The following is a 7,363-nucleotide window of genomic DNA, read 5'->3' on the forward strand; positions in this document are numbered from 1 at the left end:
CTAGTTGTGGTGAGGGCTCCAGAGCGTGCAGGCTTCGTTGCTCTGCGGCATGTGGGATCTTCCCGAACCAGGGCTCGAACCCGTGTCCCCTGCACTGGCAGGCGGATTCTTAACCACTGTGCCACCAGGGAAGCCCCCCGCTGGTATTCTTTAATTAGCAGTAATCTTTTGAGCTTCAACAGCCTGGATTTTTGTTTTGTTTTGTTTTGTTTTTCGCAAAAAATTCTACATATCCTGTCTCCTCTGTTACCTCTCAGAACAGTACCTCAGCGCTGAGAGGCTGTATCCCTGACATAAGTCCTCAGTAAATTCTCAGAATAAAATACAATTCCCAACTATTTTTTTTAATTTTTGAATTTTATTTTATTTATATTTTTATACAGCAGGTTCTTATTAGTCATCCATTTTATACACATCAGTGTATACATGTCAATCCCAATCGCCCAATTCATCCCACCACCACCCCACCCCCCGCTGCTTTCCCCCCTTGGTGTCCATACGTTTGTTCTCTACATCTGCGTCTCAATTTCTGCCCTGCAAACCGGTTCATCTGTACCATTTTTCTAGGTTCCACATACATGCGTTAATATACGATATTTGTTTTTCTCTTTCTGACTTACTTCATTCGGTATGATAGTCTCTAGATCCATCCACGTCTCTACAAATGACCCAATTTCGTTCCTTTTTATGGCTGAGTAATATTCCATTGTATATATGTACCACATCTTCTTTATCCATTCGTCTGTCAATGGGCATTTAGGTTGCTTTCATGACCTGGCTATTGTAAATAGTGCTGCAATGAACATTGGGGTGCATGTGTCTTTTTGCAATTCCCAACTTTTAAGTTGTACTTTTTTTTTTCAGTCGACAGTTTTGACTACCAATGAAGTGACCCAGAGCAGACATCTTTCCTGGTTCTCAGGTCTCCCCTTCTTGACTGATGAAGCTAAGTTTTGTTGGGTTGTGTTAAACTCCTCTCTGGAGGAGTAGATTATCCTTGAAGCTTAGTTTCAAAAAGAGGTACCTGGGTAATCCTAAGTTGAAAGACTGGGAAGATTTTTGCTCAGTGTAGACGTTGAGTGGGTTATCCTAAGTTGAAAGGCTGGGATGATTTTGTTCAGTTTAGACACTGAGTAGGTTATCTTAAGTTGAAAGGCTGGGAAGAATTTGCTGGAAAGTCTCCCTAACCTAAAATCTAATTCATCATCTCTTTAAGGGTTTATCAAGGAAAAATACAAATCTTAAAAGTCTTTTCCACAAATAATAAGTCCTTAGTCATCTGAGCAAGCAAATTTAACTTATTCCAATTGTTATTTATAAACTAGTAAGTTTACATTGTAATACCTGATTCATAGCTAAGTGTTAAAGTGAAGCTATGAGAACTCTAATTTTGCCTGTTTGTATGTCTGTGTACACATCATACATTTGATATGTCTCTACCTCTGGATAATGTTACCAAAATTAAAATTTTTAAAAAGCTCTATTTGGGCTTCCCTGGTGGCGCAGTGGTTGAGAGTCTGCCTGCCAATGCAGGGGACATGGGTTCGAGCCCTGGTCTGGGAAGATCCCACATGCCACGGAGCAACTAGGCCCGTGAGCCACAACTACTGAGCCTGCGCGTCTGGAGCCTGTGCTCTGCAACAAGAGAGGCCATGATAGTGAGAGGCCCGCGTGCCGCGATGAAGAGTGGCCCCCGCTTGCCACGGCTAGAGAAAGCCCTCGCACAGAAACGAAGACCCAACACAGCCAAAAATAAATAAATTAATTAATTAATTAATTTTTTTAAAAAAAGCTCTATTTAATTGACTTAATGGTAAATGCTTACAAATTCAATATTTCTAAATGTAAAAGAAACTGGCCAGAATAAATTTCAGGTTCGTGTGATCTAGGAAATGTTCAATATTAAATTAATACCTGGTATTAAAGCTAACTTAAGCTTGTTGGTTTAATCAATATAGATGTCTTACTTTTATTGTACCTAGGTTAACTAAAGGTCAATAAGTTCATGTTATTTCTGTTGCAGTTTGTCAGCAAGAAAAAGTTAACTTGGTATGGTGATACTTTCACAAGTTATAAAATAAAGGTAAGTGAGATAAGAGTTTTCAGGTGAACTTTTTAGGAATAATTATGCTTTGGGTATGTCTATCTAAAATAGTTTCTCCAGATTTTTGGTAGCTTGAGTTTTGATATGTTAAGTTAAATGATGGGATTTCAATGAATATCCAGGTCATTTCAAATAAGATAAAATACTGGAACATCAATTGCTAAACAGGTGTAAATTTACCTATTTTTGTCTCCTTACATGAGGGAAACTAAAGATGTTTGAATTTATTAGACATGTCTTGTACCACATTGAGGAAAGAAATTATGCTATGAGAAGATATATTTTCCTAGAGGTTATGGAATAGTCCAATCAAGAAATGCCCCTCAATCAATTCCAAGACTTGAGCCAGTTTATAAGCTCAGAACATCTTGGATGAAGGGGAGGGAGGGTCCCCTTGAGGAAGAACCACAGTACACTACAGAAAATTTATATTGTTACTCTTTCTCCTGGTCTTCTCCAAAGCGACCTTTTACTAGGGTAAATGTCCATTATGGAAAAGGATAGAACCAGACCTTTTAGGGACTACTGGACTCTGGCTGTGAACTGACATTAATTCCAGGAGACCCAAAATGTCCCTAATCTACTAGTTGTGGAGTTCAGGTGATCCAGGGAGTATTATCTCAGCTCCATCTTATAGTGGGGTCCTGTGGTTATTCCCACAGTTCCAGAATGCATAATTAGAATAGACGTACTTAGCAGATGGCAGAATTCCTACATTCCTGACCTGTGGAGGAAGGGCTTTTATGGTGGGAAAGGCCAAGTGGAAGCCATTAGGACTACCTCTACCTAGGAAAATGATTAAAAGACGTACTACTTTCCTGGAGAGATTTCAGAGAATGCCACCATCAAGGACTTGAAAGATACGGGGGTGGTGATTCCCACCACATCCCTATTCAGCTATCCTATTTAACCTGTGAAGAAGACAGATGGATCTTGGAAAATGTCAGTGGATTAGCATAAGCTTCACCAGGTGGTGATTCCAACTGCATCTGCTGTACCAGATATGGTTTCATTGCTTGAACAAATGTACGCATCCCCTCTATGTGGAATCTAAAAAACAAAACAAGGGACTTCCCTGGTGGCGCAGTGGTTGGGAATCTGCCTGCCAATGCAGGGGACACGGGTTCGAGCCTTGGTCCGGGAAGATCCCACATGCTGCAGAGCAAGGAAGCCCGTGAGCCACAACTACTGAACCTGTGCTCTAGAGCCCGCGAACCACAACTACTGAAGCCCGCACGCCTACAGCCCGTGCTCCGCAACAAGAGAAGCCACCGCAATGAGAAGCCCGCGCACCACAACGAAGAGTAGTCCTCGCTCTCTGCAACTAGAGAAAGCCCACACGCAGCAACAAAGACCCAACGCAGCCAAAAATAAATAAATAAATTTATTTTTAAAAAAAAACCAACCAAGTGAACAAACATAACTAAACAGAAACAAAGTCATAGATACAGAGAACAAACACTTGGTTGCCAGACATAGAGGGATGGGGTGGGGGAAATGAGTGAAATAGGTGAGGGAGGTTAGGAGGTATAAACTTCCAGTTACAAAATAAATGAGTCATATCATTTTGGTTTTTTTTTTTTTAATTTATTTTTGGCTGCGTTGGGTCTTCATTGCTCTGCGCGGGCTTTCTCTAGTTGCGGCGAGCAGGGGCTACTCTTCATTTTGGTGTGTGTGCGTCTCATTGAGGTGGCTTCTCTTGTTGGGAGCACGGGCTCTAGGCGCGTGGGCTTCAGTAGTTGTGGCACGCGGGCTCAGTAGTTGTGGCTCGCGGGCTCTAGAGTGCAGGCTCAGTAGTTGTGGCGCACAGGCCTAGTTGCTCTGCGGCATGTGGGATCTTCCCAGACCAGGGCTCAAACCCGTGTCCCCTGCATTGGCAGGTGGATTCTCAACCACTGCGCCACCACGGAAGTCCCATCATTTTGGTTTTGTGCCATAAGCACAAAAAATTTTTTTTTCAGTTCAAAAACTCAATTGCAGTGCTTAAAATTATACACATAATTTTTCAAGATTGTGAACCAGGGTTCCACTATACCTTACTGAAACGTCTACAGTGTGTCTGCTTTGTACCAGACATTGTTTTAAATTTTTGGTATACAGCAGTGAACAAAACAAAGAGCCTTGACCTCATGAACATCAAGAGAGGGAGACAGAAAATAAACAATAATTATAATAAACAAGCAAAGTATATATCAGAAGTTAATCAGTGCTATGACAAAGAAAATGATAAGGAAGAGAACAGTAAGGTGGACGTGGGTGCCAGAGTTGGGGGTATCGGTTTGCAATTTTTATTAGGATAATCAGGGAAGAGCTTATGGAGAAGGTGATACATGACCAAAGTCAATAAGAAGGTGAAAGTGTGAGCCCTGTGGAGATGGGAGGGGACAGGGAATGTCCTGACATAGGATTTAAAGCAAGTGTGTGTCCAGCCAGTGCATGGAGCAGGAAACTAATGTGGAGTAAAGCAGAAAGGTGTAAAAGACTGTGAGGACTTTGACTCTGACTCCGGGACGATGAGGCCATTGCAGTTGGATTTTGTATAGGAGAAGACATACTCCAAACTTATGTTGCGTATTACTTTTCTATTGCTATGTAAAAGCTATCATAAATGTATGGCTTAAAACAACACACACCAATTATTTCACATTTTTAGTGGATTAGGAGTTTGGTCATGGCTTAACTGAGTTGCCTGCCTCAAGATCTTACAAAGTTGTGTTCAAGTTGTCAGTCAGGACTGAAGTCTCAACAGAGACTTGACTGAGGAACAAGATGCTTCAAAACTCATTCAGGTTATTGCTAGAATTTATTTTCTTGTGGTTGTAGGACCGAAGGCTTTAGTTTCTTGTTGTCTGTCGATGAAGGTCACCCTCAGCTTCTAAAAACTGCCTGCAGTTCCTTATTATGTGAGCCTGCCAACATGGTTGCTTGCTTCATCAAGACTGCAAGGGATAGAGAGAATCCAGCAAGATGGGCCTTACCCTGTACACATAATCATGCATAACCTATCACCTTTGGTGTATTCTATACGTCTAGAAGCAAGTTACAGGTCTGGCCCACAATCAAGGAGAGAGGTCATACAGAGGCTAGAACACCAATAGGCAGCAATTATGAGGCCCATACTGGTCATCCTAGAGTCTACCTTCCACACATTTTTAAGAGGCTCACTCAGGTTACTGCAAGAACAGACCGTAGTGGAGTGAGAAGGTGGAGAAAACTCCCACCTCATCTCGCTCTGCCATACCCCACCATACTTTTTGTTTGTAAATGATTTCAAAATTACAGGAAAATTTTAAGAATAGCACAAAGAAACTCTGTATGCCCTTAAAATAGATTTATCAACTAACATTTTGTCACATTTGCTTTATCGTTCTCATTCTCTTTCTCCCTCCCATTATCCATCAATTTATATTTTTCTGAACCTTTTGAGAGCTTTACACTTAATGTCTCTTTCTTCCTAAATATTTGTTTGTATTTTCTGAGAAGAAAGACATTATCTTACACAACCAGAAGAAATTTCCAATATCAGAGAATTTAGCATTAAATCAATAGATACATATGATTCACATTACATTCATCATATGTAATCCACCATATGTAATAGGATCCATCATAACAATGGATCAATACTGGATTTGATCTGATCAGGCAGAAGCATGTCTTCATCTGGAGATTAAGTCTGGTTTTAGGTAGTAGGTATGGGTGCCAAGTTGACAAGGAGTGGAATGTGATGGCTTGTTTTATGTGTAAACTGGACTAGGCTATACTATTCAGTTATTGGATCAAACACTAATCTAGGGTGTTGCTGTGAAGGTATTTTGTAGATGTGCTCAACATCTACAATCAGTTGACTTTAAGCAAAGGATTCTATTTTGATTAAGTGGTTGGGCCTTATCCAATCAGTTGAAAGGCCTTAAGAGGAAAAGTAAGGTTTCCCTGAGGAAGAAGTTCAGCCTCAAGACAGCAGCATTAGTTCTGGCTACAGAGTTTCCAGCCTGTCCTCTACCCTATGGAGTTTGGACTTGCCAGGCCCCACAATTGCATAAGTCAATTCCTTGAAATAAATCTCATAATGTATAATGTATTTTATTTATATATTGCATGCATATATATATATATATATATATACACACATAAATGTTTATAAATAAATAAATGTTTACAAATATGTATATTCTACTAGCTCTCTGCAGAACTGACTCATATCATACACTCTTCATTCCTTTGACCTAATTAACATCTTGTCACTATACTTCTCTCTCATCTTAAAAAAAATTAAATCCCTTAAAGGCATTTTCTGCACTCTCTGATTCCATTTCTCAATGTGTATGCACACTCAAATCATGAAAAGTGCATTTTACTCTTTCAGCTCCACAGTTATGAAAAAAAATCATCAATGGTGACTTCTAAGATTCCCTAATATATCTCTGGGTGGACATTAGAAGCTCTAACATGAGTTTGTTGGTTTCCTGTCATCAACCACTTAATGAAGTCAGGCTGGTCCAGTGTTCATGCTCTGATCATTTTCTTCTCCAGTCTACACTCATTCTCTTGACAGTCTCATCTAGTCATGACTTGAAGTAACAGTGTAAACTAACAACTCTCAAATTTATATATCCAGGCTTGAACTCTCTCCTAATGTTCAGTCATAGGTTGAAATGATTAAGTGACACATACTCTGTTTTGTGGTCTCATAAACATTTCAAATTGACCATGCTTAAAACTGGAGTCTTGAGTTTCCCTCCAAGTCTCCTCCACATGTGGCTTCCCCATCCCAGGGGATGGAAAATCCATTCTTCAGGTGATCTAGGCCAACTACATATGAAGGAGGCTCTGGGCCAAAGAAGACTCAGGAGGGTGCAGTAGACAAGTGTGCTGTGTATCAAGATGGGACTTCTGGTTTCCTCCTCAGAAGAATTTTTTTTTTTTTTAAATTACAGATTCTATTTTTTTTTTGGCTGTGTTGGGTCTTTGTTTCTGTGCGAGGGCTTTCTCTAGTTGCGGCGAGCGGGGGCCACTCTTCATCGCGGTGCACGGGCCTCTCACTATCGCGGTCTCTCTTGTTGCGGAGCATGGGCTCCAGACACACAGGCTCAGTAGTTGTGGCTCACGGGCCCAGTTGCTCCGCAGCATGTGGGATCTTCCCAGACCAGGGCTCGAACCCGTGTCCCCTGCATTGGCAGGCAGATTCTCAACCACTGCGCCACCAGGGAAGCCCAGAAGAATTTTTAAGCTACCTTTTTTTTTTTAAGGACTTTAAAA

This window comes from Eubalaena glacialis, chromosome 18 (assembly GCF_028564815.1).
Source record: "Eubalaena glacialis isolate mEubGla1 chromosome 18, mEubGla1.1.hap2.+ XY, whole genome shotgun sequence".
Lineage (NCBI taxonomy): Eukaryota > Metazoa > Chordata > Mammalia > Artiodactyla > Balaenidae > Eubalaena > Eubalaena glacialis.